The sequence below is a fragment of the Taeniopygia guttata genome, chromosome 5 (genome assembly GCF_048771995.1).
Source record: "Taeniopygia guttata chromosome 5, bTaeGut7.mat, whole genome shotgun sequence".
Classification (NCBI taxonomy): domain Eukaryota; kingdom Metazoa; phylum Chordata; class Aves; order Passeriformes; family Estrildidae; genus Taeniopygia; species Taeniopygia guttata.
The window spans coordinates 45,623,663-45,651,053 of record NC_133030.1 but is presented as its reverse complement, the minus strand read 5'-3'; the positions used below and the strand labels follow the sequence as shown (position 1 = coordinate 45,651,053).

Here is a 27,391-nt window from a genome sequence, read left to right as displayed (position 1 = left end):
AATTACAGGAAAAATCATCCTCAGCTTCCTTCAGGCTTAATATAAAACAGTTACTAAAAGGGGAAATATGTAAGTGCTGCTAAAGCCTGTTTGATGAAATCCACATGGAGATTCAAGTTGAGATCTCAAGTCATTAGAAAAATATGAAATTTCATACCCTATCTTCACATCTTATTTTCAAAATAAACAAAATCCAACTATAATTATTAACATATGCTCATTAATTAATCTGGATCATAATTTTTAGGGAGACTTTGATGCTACCAAAATTTTGTGATACATGGGGATTTAAAAAAAGCCTGCTGATTTCTTTGGTCCATAATACCTGATTATTCTTACTTGGGAGTATAAGACCACAAACATTACTTCTGAAGAATGGAGAGGCCTGAACCTCATGGAGGTAGAAACACATCTCATATGCACTAACTGAATTTAATATATTTATGTCCAAGTAAAATTTCAGGTAAAAACAGTGATTCATATATAATTGAAAAGGTAACTAGATAATAATCAGTAAATGTTGCTGAATTAGATTGTATGGAGGAAATAGAAGATAATGCATCAAGGAGCATTGAAATTCTGATCTCAGATGAGCACTACCCAGAAGCTGTTCAGAAAGCAAGATGAAAAGTCTTTACAGGAGGATTCAATACTTCAAGTAGTTTCATTGCAGTTCCTTTGAAGCTATTAATCACTCTCTGTTCATACAAATGGCATAACAAGGCATATTTTTGCAACATGATTGTAGCATGAGGTTTTTTCCGAAGATCTTTTATTAGCACAATTTTCCTCCTTATGTCCGTCAATTATTTTTCCAATGTGATTGACAAAACAGCCCTCTGGAAATGCAAGCTCTTATTTCTAATATTCAAACTCTTGTTGCTGAATAAGGGTTTATTCAAGCTAAGCTGAAAATCCCAGCTGTGATCCATAGAGCAATTCTAAATCAGGAAGTCCTTCCTATTTCTGTTATTTGATAAACACAAAAGTCTTTAAAAATATAATTTTCTGTGGCATGTTTTCATTGCCAAAAATTCAATGTCTGTGAGAAATATAGTTGTAATATCTTCTATACCAAGTATAATTGTCCCTAAAATATTCAGATTCAAGTAATCTTAAATCCCAAAAACTCAACAGATTTTACCACTTAAATCTGAACATCTTATGCACATTCATCCTGTATCGTTACAAGCCACTAGAATTTGATCATTGTTGCTGTGGGCAGAGAAAAGAGATGCAATTATAATCATCCTTTCTCCTTAGTAATCTTAAAACTTTCCATATAATGAGCTCTACAACTGTCCCAACAGGAGTGTGTGATCAGAGAGGTGAGATTGTCCACAGTAGAAATGTCAGTTTAAGGAGTGGTGCAGAACAGGACAGGAAGTTAAAAGTCATTGACTAGCATAGCCACAGCTATATCAAAGAGCACTCATCATTCATTCTCATTCATCTCAGAGAAAGCATTAATGCATTTGTCAGTGCATCTTTTTTTCCCCACTGGCTGCAACCTTATTTTCTTTGATCTCTATCTTTGGAAGACTCAGTTTTACAAAATAAATGCCCAGATTCAATTCATCACTTTGATAGAAAAGTCAACCATAAACCTGCAGAAAATTCATAGAAAGCTGAATAACAACATGTTTGCCAACAAATTACTGGTATCTTCAAACATTTCTCACCAGTTTGGTCAGAAATTAATTTAAAAAAGAAAATAAAAAAATAAAAATCAAAACCAACCTACAAACCAACTGCAAAAGAGGATAACCTCACTCATTCAAATAACAAGAAAACAGAAATAAAAGCATCCATTTAACTAGTTTCCCTTAGTGTAACAAAACTTCTTTAAATGTTATATGGCTTACATTATAGGCCACTATTAGCAGGATTCTTCCAACCACAACTACTGTAAATAATATAAAAAGATTTGCCTTTCTGCAATATATTTAGTATATTCACATCAGTTTGTTTTCCTTCTGAACATGAGAAACATTTCTGGCACTGCAAATGTCATTAATACTTCAGCATACATTAAGGTCCATTACTCACATTCCTGACTATTTGCACAAGATAGACCAGTATCTGATTCTAAATCATATAGAAAAGTCAAGAAAATAAGAAAAGAAATATGTAACTAAACGCTCCATAAGTCAATGAAGTAAATTCTGCACGTTAATTTGTTTATGGAAAACAAGGTTTTGCCTAGAGGCAAATTTCAGTTTGTGTCTTTTTTCAGTGCACTGTTATTTTTTTGCTTTATCACTGTATGAATTACCATTATAAACTACTGTATATTTGATGCTTGCCTATGGCTATCCAGAGATCTCTGCTGATGGAAGGCTGAACAGCATTAGGACTACATTAGAAATAGCATGTTTTATTTAGGGACTATGTTGGTAACTTAGCACCATATTTCCTTTTGCAATTTGCTTACCCTAATTGTCAAAACATTTCCTTCTTTTACAAAAGTGCAGCTGTTACAAATGCTTACAGATGAGGCAGAACAGGCCCTACTAATAATATCACATTGTTGACTCATTGATAGCTTTTGCAACTTTTTGTTATGTAGTCCAATTTATTTCTTTGGTCCAAAAAGTTTCAAGTATCAACTCTAAGACTGTATTATTTGTGAATAGACAAAGCATTCTGAAACAAGCAGAATTGCTTAGATCTCTTAATTTTAACAACTGAGGACATTCAACTGACAAAGATAGAAGCAAGCCTTTGGAAAACATAACTTCTTATGTGACCTGCTTGAAACTGAATTACATAAATGAAGGAAAGAATACATTTTCTGGAATTTAAAATGTTCTTAGGTTGTTTGTTTGTTTGGAGTTTTATGTTTGGGGTGTTTTTGTTTTTTTTTTTTGGGCGGGGGTTGAGTCGCAAATCCTTTCAGTTGTCTTTAGAGACCCTATACGAACTCCTATCTGACACATTTACTAGGATTAAATATTTATTCTTCAACAGACACTATAATTGAAGTCTGTTTTGGCCTGAATGCTCTACCTTGCAGTCATTGGAGGCAACTTCATCCCTTTCAAAACCTGTCTTTAGCTGACTTTAATTCCAGCGATTTTTAATCTGACAGCCTGTGAGAATTATGACAAAGCAAGTTTTTAAATTTGAATGCATGTTGGCAAAAGTTTGGATATTTACCCATTGCCAGAAACTTTACTGATGTATTAACATTAGCCTTGATACAAAGTGACATCTTAAGGAAAAAATTAATTCTAAATACAGTTTTTGCCTGAACAGTGAAAAGAAAAACTCAATGAAATTATGAACTCATTGGCATGAGATGCACTTTTATATGGCTCGAGATCAATGGCAAGATGTCGAGGAACATTCCACAATTATCTACTTGAAAATTGCTGAAACTTCCACTTGTTTGCATGATTCAAAAATGGATTATACAAATCTCTAGGAAGCATACTCCTTGGAGCAATCCAGTGTATGATGAATGTAAAAAGGAGACCAGGACCAAGTAATTTCATAGTTATAAGATATTAAACCATTTTGCTAGAAATTGAGAGAAGAAAACCCCCCAAAAATACACAGACAAAACCCAACCATTCATGCTAGAAAAATTTCACATTAGATGTTAGCTGCATATTCAAAGAATCATAATTTTTGCACTTCAGATAAACTTAATGTAATAAATGGAAATACAAATAAAAGACTATGCTTATTTTTTTTTGTTTAAAAATCTCATTTTCATTTCTGCTTCCCGACTATCAGCAATGTGATACCTCAGTATGCAGTGGAAGTCCATCACTCTCAGATTATTTTCAGCTCAAAATTATCTTCTGCTGGTATAAGTTGCTATAGTATGCTTTAAAAATCAATAGCTGCCAGCAAGAATTTGCTGCACATTAAGTTAATGACCTACTTGTGTGAGCTGCACAGTGTATATGACAGTGTTGTATCAAAGACAAAATAGAACTTTTGCTACAAATATAAAGACAGGAGTCATTCACCTCCATAAAACAAGGACACATTCTATTGGCAGAGGGTATAGATTTCTTTCCTCATCACAAACTATGTAATAACGGTAATATATTGTCTTTATCACTATGTTGGTTTTCATTCACCACAAAAAATTATTCTATACCACCTGAATGGACTAGTATACCATCTGAGACCAGAAAAAAAGATGGAGCATTTCAACTAGTTATTTGCTTTGCATTCAGCTGCTCTAATGTGAATCAGAGAAATTATAAGCTAGGTGATGTGAGATTTTACAGTAAAGAATATTATAGGTGCAAGTAAGCATAGGCATTTTTTTTCCAGATTGTGAGTCAAGAACAAAGCCAATGAGGAATGTCACCTATATTTATATAATTTTCTAAATGAAGAAAATATATACGCTTGCAGTATTATTAAATGGCTATGAGAATTGCATGATGTGCAGCAGAGACAGCCTTCACCATGACAGCTTTAAAGACAAATGCTTTGTTCTAGGTCATATGGGCATCGGCTTCACTGACAGCACTTGAGGCGATAACATACTAGGTAAATGTGTCATGGACCAATCTGCTAATACCTACACAGATCCTCTGCAGTGTATTTGGTATTAAAAAAGAAGGAAATATTGTTCTCAGAAAGGTAGCTCAAGGAACACCTCACCAAGTTGCTTATATACAGATATAGGCTGTTTCAAGGAAAAACAGCATGGGCTTGGACAGGAGAACATGAGAAACGTACACCAAAACATCACAAGCATTAGCAGCCCAGGAGCAGGTCACCTGCTGAGTGATACTAAAATTTTTACAATGTGTAAGCACCGATTCTACCTCACCCAAAAAAGTAGAAATCCCAGTTTCCATATTCTTTCCTCCTTACTCTTATCTTTTACTACAACTGGCTCAGGGTTAAAAGGGTTGACCACCTGAAAAGTGGTTACATTTTAGAACACTGAAAGAATGGGCAAAAGTTAAGAGAAGTGAATCTATAAAATAGAAGTGAATGTATAAAATAGAAAGGAAACATCATAATAATAAATATTACAAAATAGGGAAAGTATCCAAGAGTAGAGAGACTATCCTATTTTCTGAGTTGTTTTCAGTTACACTGTTATCTGAAAATTCAGTAGAAATGCTCAGAAAATGTATTATTTTATTTGTTGGTAAAAAATACATATTTATTATTACTTTTAAGGTATATATTATTTTTAGCTGCTCTTTGTCACAGAGAATCAAAAGTAAATATTTAGTAAAAGCTGAAAAAATTCAGTGATGATATTTCTCTGTTCTTTAGCTTCATTGTTTCATTATTATACAAGAGAGTTAGGATTGTCCTACTAGTTGAATAAGAAAAAAAAAATCTAAAGAATTTCCAAAATCAAGAAAATATTTGACATAGTGCTATCATTGAATTTTTATTCTTTAAACGATGTAAAGAATAATTTCTACAGGCAAAACATTTTCTCAAGTATCTCTTGAGAGTAAGTAAAATTTAAGTTGTGCTGCTCACAGTAATAGACTATACCCCTTTTTTCCCTAATATGATGCAAATAGTCAAGACTCCATTTTTTCCTCTGAGCTACTTGACATTTCCTTGCAAATTGCTTCCAGCAGTGTTTCTCCAATAGCTATTAGTGCTGGGTGTTGTCTTTATTTTTTGGTGTGCAATTTTATAACTGACAAAGGTATTGTCAGTTATGAAAATAGGGAAGATATGTGCGCTAAAAAGTCAAACTAAATTAATCAATGTGTTTGCTGAGAAATGGGTAGGATTATTTTCCTTATTTAGATATCTCTTTCTTTTCTTGGTTCATGATTTACACAATCAATAGAAAGCACCTTTGCAGCTTTGCTTAGAGAAAGATAGCTTACTGCAAAAAAAAAAATTGTAAAAAATGTATATGTACTTGTACACGTAAGAATAAAAAAAAAGTCACCACTGAGTACATTTCATGAAGAGATGTGCTTTGAAACTGAAAGTCAAACCATAAATGCCAGATGTCTGAAGGTTTACCTCTGTGGAAATTTGAAAGATAAATGATTTATATATTTTCATTTTATAACCATCTTTATGATGGGAACAGAGTGAGGTGAACTGTTCTGTAAGTAATAAGTTATGAGATGTTGAAACATATGCTGAAAAGCTCACTATTTTGAATTCCAAACTCAGTTTTTCTGGCTTAATCTTTACAGCTGGGCTCACATAACTTCTGTTTAATATATTTTACATTATCAAATATTCTTATTAAACCCTTAAGAAGATATTCAGAAACAAAATCTTTTACAACTTCTATATAAAGACAGAAACAAAGCTGCACAAACTTTCTTAGCTCTATTTCAAAGAAACCTGGTGACATAAGGAAATATTAAGTGCTAGTGAAAGTAAAAACTGGCTAGAAGGTTTTTCACAGAAATATGTAGAATTTTGCACACATCCAAAATCTTACAAACTTTAAAATCTCCATATGAATAGACTTTATATTGCAAATGATGCCAAGCCAGATGACTGCAGTGTCAAAAGAGCTGCCAGTAGCATTAGAATATTTTCATTTTCTGGTAGATCAATAAGTTAGTGTAAGGTGACCATGTTGCCAAACCTGTGTCATTACTCTGATTTGAAAACTAGAATAAATTATATAACCTGCTTCATTAGAAAGACCAGCTATTTCTGTCTTCTATTACTGAACATGAACTTTGTCTTTACACTTTTCTTTCTTTTTTTTTCTTTTGCCAGTCATTTCTCCTTTTTTTTTCTCTGCAAACCCCAGACTTACACTCTACTTCAGTAATGACCATTTATCTGTGGAAACAAAGAATATAATTTTGCCATTTTTTAATATCTTTGACATTTTATGCTAATTTTACAAGTATTTCTTTCAAAAGTTAATGGAAAAAAACATTTCTTTCTGTTTTCTAATAGATTAATACATGTATATGTCCCCCAATTATAAGGACAATAAACATGGAACAGGACAAGCCTTCTGCTAAAAGCCAGTAGGATAACTCCAAGACCAGTCATGTCTGGTAAATACTTAAAATTCTGTACTTAGGAAACTCTTTCAGTTTACTGAAGTAGGGAGAATTCCCAGAGAAGGGAAAGCACCATAAAAGCACAAAAAATAGTTAAACCTGACTTAGAGGCATTTTGCTATATGCTTGATGTCCTCCCCAGAAATTATATAGTACTTTGAAAATTTACCAGAAAATAACAGTCTTTCAAATGGAACCAACCATGTAAGTTCTTCCCAGACCTATTTTTCTCCAAGGAGAAAAAAATTTGGTTTCCACATGAGGGGCAAACATTCACAAATAAGTGAAGCAATGTGTGACTGGGATGTTTTCTGTTTTGATAAAGTGTAATATCTATACACAGGTTTCACTCCACAATCTGTGGAGATATGGTCCTCTAGAAGGACTTCTTCATTTAAAAGGAAAGCAAAATTAGTGTATGGTTTCAGAAGTATGAAACACTGATGTCTCATAGGGATCTTTCCATAAGATTCCTAAGATGATCTGCTCGGTGGATGCAGGAAAGGCTGTGGATATTATCTACCTAGACTCCAGCAAGGTCTCCGACACTGTGTCCCACAGCACGCTGCTGGAAAAGCTGCAGCCCACGGCTTGGACAGGAGCACTCTGTGCTGGGTTAGGGACTGGCTGGATGGCCGGCCCAGAGAGTGGTGGTGAACAGTGCTGCATCCAGCTGGGGACAGTCACCAGTGGTGTCCCTCAGGGCTCTGTGCTGAGGCCAATCCTGTTCAATATATTCATTGATGATTTGAATGAGGGAATTGAGTCCACGATCAGTAAATTTGCAGGTGACATCAAGCTGGGAGCATGTGCCAATCTGTTGGAGGATAGGAGGGCAGGGTGGTGAAGGGCTAGGAACTCAAGCCCTGTGAAGAACAGCTGAGGTAGCTGCGGTTGTTTAGCCTGGAAAAAAGGAGGCTCAGGGGACTTTATCACTCTCTACAACTACCTGAACTGTGGTTGTAATCAGGTGGGGTCGGTCTCTTCTCCCAGGCAACCACTGTCAGAGCTAGAGGACACAGCTTTAAGCTGTGCCAGAGGAAGTTTAGGTTAGATGTCAGAAAAAAAAAAATCTTCACTGGAGGAGTGATTGGGCACTGGAATAATCTGCCAAGGGAGGTTGTATAGTCACTGTCCCTGGATGTGTTTAAAAAAAGATTGGATATGGCACTCAGTGCCATGTTTTAGTTGATGGGGAAGTGTAGGTTAGGTCATGGACTTTATGATCTCAAAAGCTCTTTTCCTACCTAGATCATTCTGTGATTCTGTGATAAGAGGATGGTGTCCAAGTGTCACTAAATGTGGCATATTAATTCTATGGAAAAGGTACTAAAATGGGACAAAGGCAGGCATAAATGGTGCTGGGTGATGCTGGAAGCTCAAAGAGACCCTCAGAGCTTGAATTTGACATGATGGGGAAGGGAATTCAGTGAAAACAATATAAAGATCAGAGTGATGGTCTCAGCACAAGCAATAAGAAAGATAATTTGACTGCAGTTTGTCTTTAGGTTCTTGAAGAAAAGTGAATATAAGACAAAAGAAGTAACTCAGTGGAATGAAACAGAATATTCTGGGGATTCTTAGGGAGAATGAACAATATATATCAATATGGCTTTGACAGACTGGTCAAGAGAAGTGCAAAAGATGGGCAGAAGAATTCTTTGCTGTAGACAAAAACAACCATAAGAAAATCCCTATTAACTCTTTCTCACACATTAAAGTGTTTCTGAATCAGTTTTAAGTGAGAGTTATAAATATGCTAAGCTAAAAATAAAAATCTCTACAAAAGAAAAACTAATTAGGTGAGCATTTGAATAGATAGTCTCAAGACTATGAGTTATTGTATTCCTCTTACAGATGAAATATCAGAACTGGAATGGCAATTTCTATTGCTAATTATTCAGGTAGTCATAACATTTAAGCAAAAAAAGGAGGTAAAGAGTCTTAGTGGACTCAATGTCATAAAATTTAATATAAAAGTGACAAAATCATAACACTCTTGTTCATAAGTTTATTTGTCATATTTATTTTTTTTAAAAAGAGAGCAAAACTTCCTCAGCAATTGCCAAAATATGATGCTCTGATACCTCTCGGTTTGACTTGAAACATAAAATGTGAATTTAACTAAGTTTGGGGACGATTTTGTTCGGGTATTGATTTGAAGGTAAAGAGATAAGGTAGATCCTTCGCCTCAAAGAACATCTTCAACATGTGGGGTAGTGTGAGGGATAAAGAAAAGCTTTAAACTAGATTGCTGAAAGAAGGACAAAAACGACAACACTTGTGAAAAAAGAGAGCATGTAGGGCAAAACAGGTGAATATAAGCTCATTTTACTTGTCCACATGACCAGGCTAAGACCTGGGGACAGTCCCATCATCTTCAGATTGTATAGGATGTATAAAACTTCCATGTTTTTCACAATTTCTCAATGAAGTGAGGTAAGAAAAGTGTCACAGAATAAAAAGATAATTACTCTGAACAGCAATCAGGCACATCAGGCTTTTAGGCCAATTCTGTCAATGTGATTTTTAGAACTGATTTTGTTTTTAAGTGGCTCAAGAAAGACTATTTCTTCTTTTCCTAACAATAGTGATATTTGTTTTTAGAAAAGGCAAATAGATTAAATGAAATAGAACTCTATTACAAAAGTGAAGGTAATTACCAGTAAAAATTTGCTCCCACAGAAGACTAAGAACAATCATGGGTTGCTCATAAAACTAATAATTTATATTATGAATTGTTCTAATGATAAATGAAAAACTCTTCATCTCATACCTGTGCTGATAACAACCTAATTTCCAATATAAGGCTCTCTCTCCTTTCCCTAAAACTTTTATATTATCATCAAGATTCATCAGTCCCAGGTGACTAAATGCCTCTCTCTGTAGTGGAATAATCTTTTCAGTATGACTGAAGATATCTGATTATGATTCACCAAAGAAAACTCTCAGCTGAACCCAGGCAACTATCAAATTTTTGTCCAATATTTATATATATTATTAAGGTACAATTTTAAGTGAACTTAGCTTTTTTATATTTTTCCAGCAGAAGAGTTAAAGGATTAATTTTGGCTCTAGCTTTACCTATTGCTTTCTTTATACACATAGATTTGAGGAGAAAAGTCTTTCTGCGCAAGATGAACCTAAAGTGAAATTTAGACACATGAAAAATATTCAGAGAGCTGGAGAAATAGAAATAAGTGGATGGAGAAAGAGAATTAACAAGCTGCCCCAATACAGAGTGGAAACCATTCAAGCTTGTTGCTGACTCTTATGTAAATCCTTCCACTGTGACCGGACTGACTGCTTCAAGAAAGTAATTTCCTGCAGCCACAGAAACTTGATTAAAGAGACCAAAACACAAATTAAGATCAATGCCTTATGGTCCTCTCCTAAAGGGAAGACTGCAGGGAAAGGAAACTTAGAAACTGTGGAGCAGGTTGGGGCTAAACTGTCTGACTTCATTCTTGAATTTGCCAAGAGTGTGTTGACCAGTCCACTGCAGCTTTTCATAATTGCAATGTCTCCATGTAATCTAGATGACTCAATTCCATGTCAAGTTTTATTTCCCTACATAACTTAAAAAAAGCTATTTTCTAACTCAGGAGTTACAAATGTATGCCAGCTAATCATTATCTGAAAAGCTACCACTTGAACAAGAAAAGGAGTATGATTTTTTAAAAAGAGGAATTATTGAGTTATTCATGGAAATGTCTCCACTTTGATTAGAACCAAAATGAAAAAAAAATTCTTTTTTCTTTGAAGAAGCCATCTCCCTCTACATAATAACCACATAGTGCTCTATGGACATTAAAATTTACAACTTCCTTTTTCAAGCTACAAACTCTAATTACATAATTTCTCAGGTGATAAATATAGAAACTAGATTCCAAACCACAGACCAATCTACTGGCATGTTTCTGTTGACTGGAACTTCAGACAGGTAGAACCAGGGTAAATTTAAGAGAGAGGAAGGGAAGATTTAGCTCAAAGAATGTCAGCAGAACACTTTCCACTAAGAAACATATTCTTGCAAGTCAATCCTATCTCCCAAGGCATGACAGAACTGTCCTGCTGTCCTGATTTTGCAAAAAACTGCATGAGATACATACATATATATATATATATATATATATATATATATGTATAAGGTCCAGCTATTTATGTAAAATGTAGACATGTAAATGTATGTACAACATAAATTAATGAAGATTATAGCTTACCAAACATATGTGCCAATCTCTATTGGAGGGAAAACAGAGCAGGGCATAAGCAATCCCAGACATTCCTAGAATATGTTGATGATAACTTCCTTCTCCAAGTCACAGAGGATCCAGAGAGGAGGTGCTATGCTGGACCTTGTTCTCAGCAACAAGTAGGAGCTAGTGGGGAATGTGACATTCAATGGCAGCCTGGGCTGCAGTGACCATGAAATCATGGAATTTGATATTCTTGCAGCAATGAAAAGGGCCCAACAGCAATCTCACTACCCTGGACTTCAAAAAGTCACATTTTGGCCTTTGGAATCTACTTGAATAGTTGCCAAGAAAGTTGGCTGATATATCCAGGAACCCAGCCTCCAAGCTCAGAAGCTTGGAGCATACCAACAAAGAGGAAGTCAGAAAAAATGCCAGGAGATCTTCATGGAAAGTTTGATGACAATGGTAAATTGGGAGGACGTGCTGACACCCTTCAGGGCAGAGGGGCCCTGAAGAGACACCTTTAAAAATTAGAGGTCTGGGAAATCACCAACCTTATGAAGCTTAACAAGGGTAAGTGCTGGATTCTGCACCTGGAATAGGGCAACCTTGGTGGTGTGTATAGACTGGGGAAAATAAGAGGGTGGAGAGCAGTGCTGTAGAAAGGGACCTGGGGGCCCTGGTCAATGGAAAATTTATGGAACAGTTTACACACTAGAGGGAAGCGGTGCCATCCAGTGGGACCTTGACAGTCTTGAGAAGTGGGACCATGCAAACCTCACAAAGTTCAACAAGTGCAAGGTCCTGCAGCTGGGCTGGGGGTATCCCAGACACAGATACAGACTGGGCAGAGAATGGATTGAGAGAAGCCCTGAGAAGATGGGCTTGGGACACTGGTTGATGAGCAGCTGAACATGAGCTGTTTCTTTCACAGCCCAGAAAGCCAAACATATCCTGGGCTGCATTAAAAGCAGGGTGGCCAGCAGGTGAAATGGGGTGATTCTTCCCCTCTACTCCATTCTGTGTGACCCCACCTGGAGTGATGCTTTAAACTCTGGGGCTCCCCAGCTTAAGAACACTAAGTTGTTAGGGTGGGTCCAGAGAAGAGACACAGATAATCAGAGAGCTGGAGCACCTCTACTATGCAGACAGGCTGAAAAGGATGGATTTGTTGAGCCTGGAGAAGAGAAGGCTCTAAGGAGACTTTATAGCGTACCAAGAGGGACCCTACAAGATATATCTGAAGCAGTAATTTTCATGTTAGGTAAGCCCTGATGTTTACACGTATTTCATATTTTTTTCCCCTACAAATGTCTACAGGTAAGCTCTGCATTTTGCTAGATATTTGAAGATTATTTTGTTTTCTAAAAGATAAGAAGACATACCTCAAGCTGTGCCAGTAGAGATGCAGGGTTCAGGAGGAATTTCTTCACTGAAAGAGCTGTCAGCCATTGGAACAGGCTGCCCAAGGAAGTAGTGGAATCACCTTCCCTAAAAGTGTTCCAGGAAAAAGTAAACATGGCACTTAGTGCTCTGGTTTAGTTGATCAGTCAAAATTTTAACTCAATGGACTTGGAGGTCTTTTCCACCCTTAATGATTCTATGATTCTATAAGTCTATAATTTAGGGACCTTATTGCATAATTCTGATTTTTTTTTTTCATGAAATTTCCTCTTCTGGGAAAATGGATGCCTTGTATGAGTTGTATGGCTTACCTGGTTATGAATATCAAAATGATAGCTTTTGATCATATGTATAAAATGACATGTAACATAAGGAACTAGTGAAGACAAACCTTTCTTTTTAAGGTTTTTCAGATGTAAAAGTGATGTAGTAATTCAATATTTATAGAAAAATAGAAAAAGTAGCAAATTAATATTTGCTTCCAAATGCAAATAACATTTAAAAATGTTTTTAATTTGGTGATTCACATACTTACGGTCTAATTTCACAGGATGATTTGTATCAGTTTATAAACTGCAGAATAAAATTTTAATATGGTTGTATACAAATTACTGGAATATAAATATTTGGAGAAATAAACAGCCAACACACTTGGCTTGATTTTACAAATAATAAAATATTTTTGAGCACAAAAGCTTGAGGAAGTTGCTTTTTAAAATGTCCCATCATAGAGTGGAAACTGGCCTATACTTAAAAATATCACAATACTTTTGAAAAATCAAAGGAATAGGCTGTTTTCCTTTTAAAGTACTGATTTTTAAATTATTTGCTGCCACTATCTGTCACGGTGCCTTCCCAAAGTCTCCAGCAGCCCAGTACCTTTGGCACTGCAAGCAGCAAGGGTCACGTTCACATGCCGCTGTGGTGAAGAACTATGGCCTGTGGGCCCGAAGCCGCCAGACAGGGGGAGGCGCGTGACGACAATGACAAAAGCGAGGAGTTGTCCTTTAGGGGGTATCAGCATTCCGAGTTTATTGGAGGTCTGAGGAGATGACCTTGGCTCGAAGGGAGATGTGCCCCAAAAGGCCCCGAGCACTGTGTGCATGGCCTTTTATATGGGGGAGGTAACAACGGGAGGGAACAACAGTCAACCAATGAGATAAAAACTGGGGGTGGCAACTGAGGTGACAAGCAGGGGAAACATCCAATGGAGTGAGAGGGAGGGAGGGGACCCCGGGGACCAGCCTATCACCCGAGGCCCTGGGTAGAACTTTCTAGGTGAAAGGGAGGGGCCTCAGAGTAACGGACAGGCCCTGGGGAAGGGTCAGGGGAGTGACTCAGCATAAATGAACCAATTGGGTAGAGGGAGGGATGACTGGCAGACGGAGGGGGGAGGAGAAGAAGGGAGGCAGGACCATTTAACATAAAGATGGGGAGAGGGAGCAACCATAAGTGGGGGAAACTTAAAACACACCCCAACAACTATCTCTCTCTGGTCCCAACTTGAATGTGCATCATACTACTGCTTAGAAAAATCAATAAGGGCTTTTACAAACATATAAAAAAACATTTTTTCTTTGTTTTGTCCTAAAGGCTTTAACCTGGAAATAATGGAATGGCTCACAGTCTGAACCAAGGACCCAGCTTCCACTAAATGTGTACAATCAAGTCTTTGCCATGATTACCTTAAATGATTGTTGCTAGAGATGGAGATCATAGCTCTAGAAGACTTTACACATTCACAGCCTATACTGAAGGAAAATCATACAAGAATAATTAGATCTGTTTGTATTATCCGCAGAATTTCCTAAACAATTAGTAAAAGAGTCACACAAAATTAACTTTGGCTAGATCAGAATAGCCTTAGCTGCCATTCCAATGAAGTGCAGTTGGCTAAAACCAGGAAACTAGTCAGGAATTGATGAGGCAATTAAATAGAGCAATTGGTCTAAAAAAAATATCAAACAACAACAAAAATAAGGTGCATCAGATGCATCAGATGTTGGAGAAGTTACCCAATGCTTTGAATACAGATACAGAAACACGGTTTTTCTTTCATGAGAAAGTGAATTTAATTAGGTCACAAACTCCATGTTTAAGGCAAAGACAGTGTTTCAATTTCAGTTTGGACTTACCAGCAGAATTTGTACAAAGGTTTCTCACAATGGTGACAGGAGATGCATGGGCATCTGGAATTGATCTTTCTCTAATTGCAGATCCCAGATTTTAGTGAGGGTAGAAAACAATAGTAAGTAGCAACTTGCATAACATGCATTTTATCCAAAGCTATCCTAGAATTAAAAATTATCAACTCAGAAAATTTGTTTTCAGCCTAGAAATAGAAGCTAGTCCTAAAGTTTTACAGTTTGAGGGGTTCATATAACAAATATCATGCTGGGTTGAACATGCCACACTAGCACAGCACTTAAAAAGTGCAGTGAGTCTAAAAAGGACTAAAGCTGGCCTAGAACAAAGGAGACACAAATTTCCATTTAGATTCATTGATGCAGTTGTATCTCAGGCCAAGGAAAATGCAAGCAGAGAAGGGATCGTGTTTGTGAGTGGGGTGTATTTGACAAGTAACAGGAATCATGTCTGGCTAGTGGAAAGCTTGTTTGCTAAAGTCATTATCCCTTCTTTCTCTTACTCCTGTATCTAAGCTTTTTGCCATTCTTCCTCTTAAAACCAAAACACATGCCTTAATACAGAATATTCTTTTCTCTTTCAAATCTTTCCTATCAGATGCAATTAAATAGATTGCACATATTTTAGGGCAAACACCAGAGGAAAATTAGTCTCAGACATGCAAAAATTACATATTAACTTTCTGCACTCACTTCTCCAATAAGTTTTTATAATACTATGAAGTGCTACCCAAAGAACTAACAATATGGTCCCCGTCACAGATTTTAAGAGTGAAAGCAATGAGGTGAAGGAAAAAAAGAAACATGCCAACCCACATTTTCTCCAAGTGTCTCTGTACTTCAGGTTAAATGCATTTCATATGGACAAAACTAATATTTTTATTTCCTAATCTAGATAAGTTTTAGAGAGAGAATTTAAGTTGATTCCTTGTCTTTCCATCAAGAGCCGATTTTTGTTATAAAATCTTCAATTAAAAATCTTTTGGTGTTGCAGAAAATATTGCTTAATAATTGAATGACACTCAGCAGGTAAAGAAAGCCTCCTTGTGCAGATGGGTGGCTTAAGAGTGGCTCTTTTCATATCTACCTGTAAATTCTCTTCTAGCTCTATGTCTCCATACAGGTGAGAATAATCCAAAGCACTACACATTCAGCTTCCTCCAACAAATACTGTGACATCTTGAAAACTGGTTGAAATCTCCTAGTGGGCAGAAACTTTACAAAAAACTTCCATTGTAGTCCTGGCTAGCAGATTTCAAAATTAGAAAATACCTGATTGGGTGCAGTTATACCTCACTTTATATCAGGCTCTTTGGTAGCATGAGTAATTTCTGTTGTAGAACTGTGTTAACAGGTAATTCATTCTGTTGAAAAATGTCAAGTCAGCTTTCATACTAAAGGATATGTAAATATACTTCTCCAGAAACCTTGGATGCAAATGACTTTTGCCTTATTAGTTACAATAATGTGATTGTATCTTTTGTCTGAACTGCTACCGTATCTGAAAACTGTGTTTTCAGAAAAGTAATATCCACTAAGTTAAAAGAATAAAGGAGCTCCAAGTCCTTCATTAGTACTGGTGTTTGGATAAAAAGCAGGGGAAATGACCAAATCTACAACAAGTAATAACATAAAACTAATATGCTTAAGAGTTTTTAGGAATATTGCTAATTCAGTGATGCAGTATAAAATTTGACCCAGTGTTACTTTACCTCCATTTGCAATGAAATAATTTTTACACAGCTGACTCAATGTCGTCTGAAATTCACTCAGCAAATGGCTTTTGTTCAATGACCTCAGTGAACCCTAGAGAAAGAAAAAAGAATCTAAATAGTTTAATAACTACTTCTTGATCTGCCAATTGATGTTGGTGTCAAGAAGCTGAACAAACACTCTTCATTCAAATGAATAGAAAAGGACAAACTTGTATGATATTTTCTGAGAAGTATCTTAGTGTCTCTTTTAGGTCCCTATTTTGTTCTGTTAAGGTTATGAGTGGCTGATCTTAAATGGAAATCTGGATTTATTATAGATAGAAGAAAATTTAGATCCATGAAGATAGAAAGGTTCCAAACATCACCTGAAATCAATGAGATTGAAGTGTTAAATATTTCTTGTCTCCAGTTTAGATTACCACATGATTTTGTTACTTTATTAATAAATATGCCAACAGATTTATAAATAATAGCATTGTTAAAATGAGACAAAAGAAACATTTTAAATAAAAATATTAGATTTATTTTTATAGAAGAAAAGTTAGGGGTTTAGAATGGCATTTCTTCTGCAGAGAAAAAAAAAAAATTAGGATGTAGCAAGATGGAGGTCAGCCTTTTCCCCCAGGCAACTAATGACAGGATGAGAGGAAATGGCATCAAGCTGTACTAGGGGAGGTTCAAGCTGGACATCAGGAAGAATTTCATCATGGAAGGGATTGTTAAACATTGGAACAGGTTGCCCAGGATGGTGGTGAGGTGCTCAAGAAAAAACTGAATGTGGCATTTTCTTCTTGGCTCAAAATTCCTTACATTTCTGTGCGCACATCTATATGTTATTCCAAATCAGTCTGTTTGCTAGGAAGATTTAGGGCTGACACCTACCTCTCTGAGCATTAAGCAGTATGCTATCAATGAAGTCAACCAAACTTAGAACACCTGAAAATACTCTCTCACCAATAATTTGAATTCACATTTGTATGTAGCTTGAAATACAAAAGCAAAGAAACAAAAGTCCAGTTAACAAAAAAGGAGAGAGGGGATTAAGTCATTAAATATGGCAGCATTGTAAGTTTTTGAGCATGGTTTTTGTCACTGCCAGAAAAACGCACAAACCCAAGAACATACCACAACACCAAGAGGCTGCCTGTGCATATTTCACACAGTATTATCTAACTTCCAAAGATTAAATACCCCAAATTAACTTACTTCCTGGTGACCACAGAGGTATACATACCTTTCTGTATGTGTAAGTAAACCACATATCTAAATGAATAGTCAAAATATGTGTAAATTTACATTTGTTTTAAGTGAGGGCCAAAGATGTCTGTTTTGTTGTTCCTGTCCTCCCCTCATGGCTATTGAGTGAGTCACCTCAAATTTCTCCTCTTATAGAAAATATAACTTCTAGCAAGTAAAAAGACTAACTTATCATTAGGCTGGAAAAGATCCATTGATTCTTACAGCCTGAACAATGCTACTAGCTCCAGCATGGAAGAGGCAACAGCAACAAAAACAGAGAAGAATGGAGAATGTAAGAACACAGATGCTATTGTTGACAAGACCTGGATATCTTTCAGCAGTAGGTTCTGACTTCTGACTAGGAAGGCAGCAGGAGTCTGGTCAAGGTAAGGAAACATGATGGGAAAAAAATGCAACTTGACAGGCTTATCAGCACACACCTAAGACAAACCATTCATCTGTTGTTGATTTCAGAGAATACAGTATTCTCCTAAACTTTTTGTACATATTTCAACATAGTAAGGACATTGATAAAACCAGAAACTCCCAGTAAATATTTTGAACAAAACCAGTTCTATTACTATCACCACCCCATTAATTTACCGAAGCCACCCTTCTGATCCCATATTAGTCGCCAAGCTCAATACATCTTAAATTTCCTTTGTATAATCATGTAATATGTAATTAGAAATTCTATTTCATCTGTGAATTTGCCATTATATTTAAATCATTGAATCCATAATATACCATTCTTATCCTTTACAGTAATTTACAGAATTTCAAAGAACTAATTTAATTTAATTGCAGTTTCTCACGGCAGTGTGGAATGCACTATGGACCTTGATTCTGTGTAAGTGCGGCTCAGCAATAATGAAAACATCTTTGTGTTAGCAGCACTGTTTTCAGCACAAATACAAAACATACTAAGAAAATTAAATCTATCCCAGAGAAAACCAGCACACAGTTTAAAGTATGAAACACATTAACCACCAGAGTGTTTTTTGAGGCTTTTTAGTTGTAAAGAGGATTTCTTTTTCTACTGTAAAAAGGCTACACTTTGAAGCAGAAGCACTTAAGCCTTAGTGGATCTATTGAGTGCTACAGAATACACTTACTATGCCTGATTACAGCACGTTTTAGAAGTACTCTAATAGATAGTGAGATTACTTTGGGCATTGCTGTCAACTTGTATCGCAGAGTGCATCTACCATAGGCAACACAGGAAAACTGGGTAGAGGAAAACAGAGCAGGTGTCGTGTCAGTAGCACATTACCATGCTCACTTCTGGGGCCAGGGATGACTGAGGAATTTTAAAAAGGGTATTTAGTCTTTTAGAGCAATAAGAAGAAGACTGGAAATTTCTATCTTCTTGACTTGCAATTCTTCTTGACTTGAAATATAAAAGGGACTGTGCCATGATGCATATATTTATGCATCTTTTTATGCATGTTCCTTTAGAAGAAAAAATCAAATTCATGAAACACCAATCTTTACAGTTGTCTGATATTGCAGAAAGAGAGGATCATACAAAAATATTCTTGTATTTCTCTTGTTGAAATGGGAGGGTTCCTTGTTTTATGGGAGGTAGATTAAGTAGGGGACCTAAATCCAGCTCAGTGACCAAAGGTCTAGGAAAAGATATTGCTGATTTTTGTCATATTTAGATTAGATGTCATAAATAGGGTGGTATATAAGGGAAAGAAAAAACAAAGACACATAGAAGGAGAAGAGAGGTAAGGCTTTGGCATTTTTAGAGCCAGTTTTTCAAGGTTTTAACATAAAAAAATTTAGCAGCATATAATCTTAATGTCTGCTCAATCCTGGATATTCTACTAATTCTTTAGGTCAAAATAGAGAAGTATTATTCATACAGGTTGTGCATTCATTGGCATCATTTTCCTTGTTGTTCCTGAGGTAGTCAGATCCAAGTAAGACTAATTATAACCAAATCCAGAAGAACAACAGAACAATAAGCAGTCAGTCATGTAACTGGAGCCAAACACTCTTGGATTTTAAATATTGAATGCAGGGGATATTCCACTGATACAAAGGAAAAACTATGGCTTTGGATTATTGCAAAAGCATTTTCCTACATAAAACAAGTTACTCAATGTTTATGCAATATTTTGTCACCCAAAGACATCTAAAATAAGGAATAACCGCCTAACTTGCCTCTTGAACAATACTGACAGAGATCACAGAATCACATAATATGCCAACTTGGAAGGGACCCGCAAGATTACTAAAGAGTTGTGTGTGGTCTAGATAGCCTGCACTTTGGGAAACATTGCATTGCTCTGCTGTGCTGCCCTGCGTGTTCAACCAGCCGTCCTGCCCTCCTCTGCAGTCCCCTTGTCACTCCAGGACACTCCAGTGTTTCTCCAGGACACTGCAGAGTTGGGGCCTTCCCCATGCAGGACTGAGGATGAAGTGTGGCAGAGGGAAGCAGCCACTTCAGAGCTTCCCTCTGGTCCCTGAGATGTGCAGATCCTTCTCCTCCTGCATGGGCTAAGCCCCTGAAGTCCCCAGGTGGAAAGACTGTGTACGGGGTTTTGAGAGCAACTAATGGCTGCTCCCTGGTTTCTGGTCCCAAACGATCAAACAAACAGCACAACTCTGCCTGTAGAGTACTCCTGTGGGCAACAGCACTTTAGTAAAATCTCCCAATTGTGTCCACTGTGTGAGCAGCGTTGTCAGGATATTTACAGCCAGCCTTGGTATTTGTATCAAGAACTGAAAAAACAGTCACTAATAACAGTATGTGACCTGATTTCTTACCAAATTAAAATCCAATTTATTGTTTGCTTTGTTTTAGAAGAGTAAAAAGGCAAGCTTATGGAATGAAAGATGAGAAGTAACTTCACCAAAACTCAGTCATGGTTTCTCCTCAGGATAGCAACACTGCCACTATGTCCTTATGCATGCCATTACTGCAAGCTAAATTGTAAGTTCCTGGTTAGAAGATTTGTGTCTGCATAAAAGATTTATATGCTTCTCTTCTCAATCATTACATATTAAAAGTCACAGCATCACATGAATTTACAGAAAATTCTCTTGTTTACAAGAAAATAAAATACATGTTTTATGTATAATAAATATAAAATACATGTTTTATGCATAATAATATGTTAACTAAATGTACCTGTATTTTAAATAACAATGCAGGAAAAGAAAGGTAACTAACAGAAATACTTGTAATACAGAGTTTCCATACATGAAAAATTACTGATTAATTCTTATTCAACTTGTCAAGTTACCTAATTTTGACAGTGAGATCTCTCAGTGGCATTCAACATATCACCACTCACTTTGCAGTGAAATTAAGTATCTACTCAACACTAAAGTGCTTGGCTGTTATCCGACAGTGTTTGCTCTTAATGCTTTTAAAATCCATTAGCTCTCATGGCCCTTATTCAGATTGACAATGTTGCACAGAATGAACTGTTACCATTAACAGGAAGACAAAACAAAACAAAAAAGTTAGCTGCAAAAACATGCGAGTTTATATGTATTGATCAGGAAATGCCTGCTACAAAATAAATGTAAAACCACATAAAAGTGTGGGAACATCAATATATTTCCAGGGCTGAAAAAATGAACATTTTTATCAGGGTTCCTCAGAACCACTTTTTCTTTTTTTCAGACAATTGAGGGAGTAGATTGATACCGGGTATAATTGATTATGTATTAACATTAGCTGAAGATAACATGAGGAGGTAATGATAATGTGTTTGATTTATTACAGCTATATACACTGGGTAATGCTACACCAACCAAACAATTATTACTGGCTGTATCAGCTCTCTGCATTGAAGCTGATCTCATGTTTGATATACAAGAATTTATTTATCCTGTAAAATCTTGACCAAACAGACTATTCTTTATTATTTAAACAAGATGTGCATGTTTTATTAGAAATTACATCATAGTAAATAGGACTCTTGTGAATCAACTCTAAAATATTAGTCTCCCTGTTTTGAGAAATGGACAGAAAATTTTTTCAGATCATAGTAAAGTACAAATGTGTTTGACTTCAGAAAAATAAGCAATAACTCTTCCTTCTCAGAAGCATTTTTTATTCAATAAAATTCTAAAGATGCTACAACAACCCTCCAAACCCTTCCAATTCTTTAAGCAGAGCTTAAAGGTATGTTTTAAAGTTATCTGGATATTGAATAGATCTGACTCCAAAATAAAGCCAGGTGCTGTGCAGGCTGACCTCATGGACATTCAAACACAGACCAGGCTCCTTAGCTTACCAAAATCTCTGTAACAATTTCAAACAAAGGCATAATCTAAATATTTTGAAGCTTTTGGAGAACTCTGTATTAGAATTGTCTCCATTATCTTGACCTGCTCTCTAATTTTTAAGGGTTATCCTAAGAAAAAATATGAGAAACATATATGCTAGAAAAAGCTTTATTTAAGATATCATTTCCATGGAATGATGAAAGAAAAGCTATTATATTTTGCATGTTGAAAGACCTAAGCTTATAGTTTGCTGTTGCTGTAGCACACCATGGCTGCCCTATTTCAACCTTATTTCTTGACAGTAATTTTTAGGAATTCAGAAACTCCAGCAGTATAAATTGTCTAAATTGGTTTTATAGCTCTAGATCAAAAATTCCAGCTTTCTTAGCAATGTATGAATTGAATTTTTTATGCCATTCTGTGTGAAAGAATGGAGTGTCATGGGCAACAAGATTGAAGACTTGGTGTCCTGGTACTGGTATACATCATAGGAAGAGATGTATACATATTAATAAGACAGGAGAGAGCATGAAATGAAACTGCCAAAGCAGGAAATCAGTGCAGATCAACACGAAGCTGTGATCAGTGCAGGTCAACCCAGTCTAGACTAGATAGGGCCAATGTGTACACATAAAACCCAGGTATCACTGCACTTGCTTTAAAGGGAGAACAGCCTGTCCCTGCTGCTCCTGACAGTGCCCTGCTGCTGCTCTGTTGTGTACCGAACTTCTTGACACAGTTCTTCTCTGCATCAGTTGAAAGTAGAAATATTTAGATCCATTCTCTCTAGGATTAGGAGTATTGAATTTTCCACAGTGAGCATGATGTTGCTACACATGCTAATGCTATGCATTGAAGTAACAAGATGCTAACATGTAATGTAAGGAAAAATGAAATTGTACTAAAAGTGCTATGGAGGATCAAGCAAGAAATGAATAAAACATTCAAACTGAGCAAAAGGGCTGTTAATAGAAAGTGAAGCTTTGATAATTTGCTCCATATTGTAAAAATTATTTATTTATTCTAAAATATGAATATCAAGTTGGAACACCTATTTCTGAAAAATTAATTTCTCCTAGATTGGAGAATATTCACCAGCACCAACTCTGGATCTGCTGAATGATTAAGCAAATATAGTGATCTCTTACACCAACAGCCATATAGAATAACACACGTTTGAGTAGCAAATTTGTAGTGTTTCCTTATAGCAGAAAGCAGGTAATTTAGCTGTGTCTCTGGACAGTTTAAGAGACTTTGTTGATAGATAAAGACAAAGACAATTAACAGATAGTTAACATAGGCTGCACTTGTCCAACTCTACTTCTAATAAAATTAATAAAGGTCACCTTTAGTATCAAGAGAGAGAATATGCTAAGCTGTATGCTAAGCTAAGATGTATGTCATCCTCCTACTGCTTTAACTGAACTGGGAACTGCTGAACTGGAGAAAAAGTGAATGCTCAGTTTGCTTTGCTTGAATGTGCTCTTCTTACGGCAAATTTGACATTACACTAAATTTATGATTTGTGAAAATATTCTTATTACATCCTACACAGATAAGCATAAACAAAGTTTACTGCAAAGCTGCATACTAAGGAAGAGTTTTGGAAAATTACAGGAAAAAGAGTCATCTCTTAAGTGTAGAGAATCAAAGTCATATAATCCCAAACTTTAGCTTTCTATCCATCACAAGACACTTGCCTCAATGTAAGTATACTGCTAACTGGCTCTTTCTTGCAATAACTGCAACAAATCTCCTGAAAATAAAGTCCTCGTATATATGAAGCTGCTTTCATAGCATTTTTTTGTCATTGATAAGTTTTCCGGAGTCACCTTTTTTTACCTTAACTTTCAGCCTTTTTACTGAGCATCTGTTAGCTAAAATGAGGCCTATAATAAACATTTATGTCCCTCTTTATGCTGATTGTTGTTTACACCTATGTGGCAAGGCTGTAGGAATATATTGAATATTTATGTAGCAAGAAATTGCACCTCCAGACTATTAAACACTGAGTGGAGCAGCTGGGATTCTCTAAATGCATTCAAGCCACTAGCAGTATCCATTATTTATCTGCATTACTAGCTGCACTTGCAAAGATTGTTCACTCTTTCTCCTCTAACACCTGATGACAGCAGAATGGGAGCACATCCTTTTTTACCCCATCGACATCCCAATTTGTTTGGAATTGCATTCTGGTCTGCATTCTCATTACAATGAAGTAGCAATGTGAGAAAGTTAAAAGCCACTACTTTTTAAGAGAAAGAAGATATTATGGGGATTGCTGGCTTCCCCGCCTACTCTGCTCCACTGCTGTGAGATGTCACCTGGAGTAGTTTTCAGTTCTTGGGCATTAAACACAGGAAGAATATGGACCTGCTGGAGTGAGTCCAGAGGAGGGGCATAAATAAGATCAAAGGGCTGGAGCATCTCCCTTTTGAGGAAAGGCTGAGCGAGTTGGGATTGTACAGACTGAAAAAGAAAAGGCTTTTGGGAGACTTTAGAAAAATACCTAAAGAGGGTTACAAGAGACCTGGAGAGAGACATTTTACAAGGCATGGAGTGATGGGATAAGGAGCAATGGCTTCAAAATGAAAGGGAGTAGGTTTAGATTGGATATTAGAAAGAAATTCTTTACTGTGAGAGAGGTGAGGCACTGGAATATGTTTCCCAGAGAAGTTGTGGATGCCCCATGCCTGGAAGTATTCAGGGCCACAGTGGAAAAACATCTGAGTAACCCAGTTTAAGGAAGGTGTCCCTGTCCCATGACAGGATTGGAAATATATGATCTTTAAGGTCATTATTCTATTATTCTATGACTATTTAGCAAAACTGTGATCAGCTGCAGTAAGTCAGTGCCAGCTCTTTCATTTGAGTAAAGTCAAAAGAACAGCATGAATCAAAGAGTACAGTCAAGAGAACACTGTTCTCTGCAATTTCTCTGGAACTTTAAATATTCTTTACACTTATTTCTCATATCCAAGTCAAATCTCAATTTGCATTCATGTTATTGAAAAGTATATCCAGTAGTAATTTCAAGGAGTTATCCAGTCTATTCCTTTTCCTCAGTTTTATGTGTACAACTACTCAGATATACATTTCAAAAAAATATTAATAGAAATCATATTAAAAGTCCACTCTTTTTCATGCTTATAAATCTCAGAAGTGGGGTCTAGAACCTTAATAGCTAACTCACTTCTTTATTACATAAAATTCATTAACAGGGTTTTGATTTCCTCTATATGTTTGGGTTTTCACTTGTTTCTTTCATTGCATCTATTATCTAGTAATACTAAAAATACATGAATGTTAGATGATGTCCCATTTTTCTAGTGAGACTTGTTAATGAAATTACTTTCATTATACAGTGATTCCTCACCTTTAATTTATTTATGGAATTCTAAGAAATGTACTTGCCCTACTAAAATTCAGACTTCAATAGTGTTTCTGTTCAGCTTAACAAGTGATTACATACATTCAGAATTCACTTTCTGCTCTTTGCTGATTTTTGTTTCTTGCATGATTCTTATGAAAGCTCAATATAAAACTGTCTTTCCTCCATGACGGTGTAAAATGTCATTTTTTATTGCTTTTGATGTGTATTTTTAGTTGCATATGATATGTTGTTTATAATATATCATGTATTTATTTATTTTAGTTCTGGTTATGCCAGATAAGGAATGGATTCTTATGATAACATATTCTGGGAAGGCATTTCAAGGAGGCTTGTCAAGTTCAGCTTAAATACCATCACATTAGCAAGAATTAAGAAATTTGCAATACTAGAAGAAATAATCACTTTTTTGGGTCAATGTAATCAGAAAAGAAATAAAAGGAGCCTCCTTCCTAATGGACCTCTTCAAGAAATTCTTTAAAGTCTTAGAATTTCTGATAACGCAAATAGCAAACTATAATAATAAGTAATAACTCTTTGTAGAAACCTGATCTCTGTGAAGTTCCACATTTTGATTAACTTGGAACTTTGACAGATGTCCAGCTTTTGAATTTTTTGGAACCACCTCTCAAAGCTAGACAACATATCACAAGATCACACTGACAGATACAAAATTTATATTATATGTAGCTTAGTATTTTAACAGAAAATAATTTGCTATAAAGGGATAGTATTTCCAACCTTAACATAACTCTTCAAATTTCAGGATCTCAGGACATTTTCTGCATCCAAGCCTCCTTCTAGGTATACCAATATCAAGTTCTGGTAAGTACTGACATAGAATTTCTTCAATGGACAGTGATTTTACTAATTTTTAACTGAATAAGCCCAAATATGCAATATGCACTGCATTGAGTAAATATTTGTAGATATATATTTCTATTTCTGGAATCTATGTCAGAACAAAGAGATGATCAGGGAACCATAAACTTATATGCTTGTATCTTTTCCAGGTTAAAAGAGCATTCACTGCACAATTCCAGTTAATTCTTGAGATACAGTTCAGGGAATTTCAAGCCTTTAACTAATGTGTTTACCAGTCTGTTATCCAATTGCTCATTACTTTTCAGAGCAATCATTTGGTGATATATTTATTAATGTCATTATACCAAAGAGCTTGCTGGACACACTGGGATAGAAGCAATATGTTTGCTATGTACTAGTGTAGCTTATCAAACATGTCTTTTGCCAGTACCAATAAAGGCTGTAAGCCTTGTGCTAATTCGACAGTGTAAGGCCTTAGAATTTTTCTGAGCTTGCCTTGATTTTTTAGCTTTTCAGCTTTTGCAAAAAAATGCAGGCACTGCATGATGAACAATAGCTGTTGAAGTTAAGCCAAAATATTGACAATTCAGTGTGGCATCCCACCTAGTCTATACTCCAGGAACACTGGTATTATCAGCCTAGAATCCAGAGGGATTTTAGAAAAGACACAGTTATTGATAAGGCTTATTTCACAATTGTTTTTTAAAGAACTATTATTAAGGAAGCTTTTTCTGTATTAATTTGTACTAAGACTGCATCTAGGTTAGTATTAGCTGGTCATTAGTTTTAATTAGATTGTTAGGATTTTAAGTATTATGAGAAGTTGTTGGCTTATATATAAGGTGTACTATATCTTTGCTTATATTGATATGGTGTGTGTAATATTGGATGCATACATACTAAGAAACTTGCAAATATAAGATAATTATTTGCATCCAGTGGAATGTGTGTGCACCAAAACAGGCCTAGAGTATATGGCAGTCTTCTGAATAATAGTGTGACTCAGGTTATATGCATGCATGAAAAGGAATTTTTCAACAGGGTAATGTTCTTAATTAGCAGTTTGAAATTGCCCTAAATCAAAGTAGTAGAGTTAGATTGACAATGCTTTATCTAGAACAAACCAGAGAGAAACCACAATGATTTGAAGACCATCTTAGAGAGGAAACTAAGGATGTTAGATTTTCTGCCTAGATTTGTGCACAGAGATCTGCTAACACATGCACTT

The 27,391-nt window shown here is 35.9% G+C and overlaps 1 long non-coding RNA gene across 5 annotated transcripts in view; it reads right to left on the bottom strand.

Annotated features, from left to right (window-relative positions):
- The window catches only part of LOC140684319 (uncharacterized), a 73,565-nt gene extending 57,015 nt beyond the window's left edge, over window positions 1–16,550 (bottom strand). For 4 of the 5 annotated variants that reach the window (XR_012056448.1, XR_012056446.1, XR_012056444.1 and 1 more), the window contains exons 1-4: window positions 16,455–16,550; window positions 14,734–14,889; window positions 14,284–14,349; window positions 12,580–12,685 (exon numbers count right to left, since the gene is read on the bottom strand). This is a non-coding gene — a long non-coding RNA (uncharacterized lncRNA). The remainder of the gene's footprint in view (window positions 1–12,579; window positions 12,686–14,283; window positions 14,350–14,733; window positions 14,890–16,454) is intronic. The other variant, XR_012056445.1, reaches the window with a different exon arrangement.
- Between the last annotated feature and the right edge of the window lie 10,841 nt (window positions 16,551–27,391).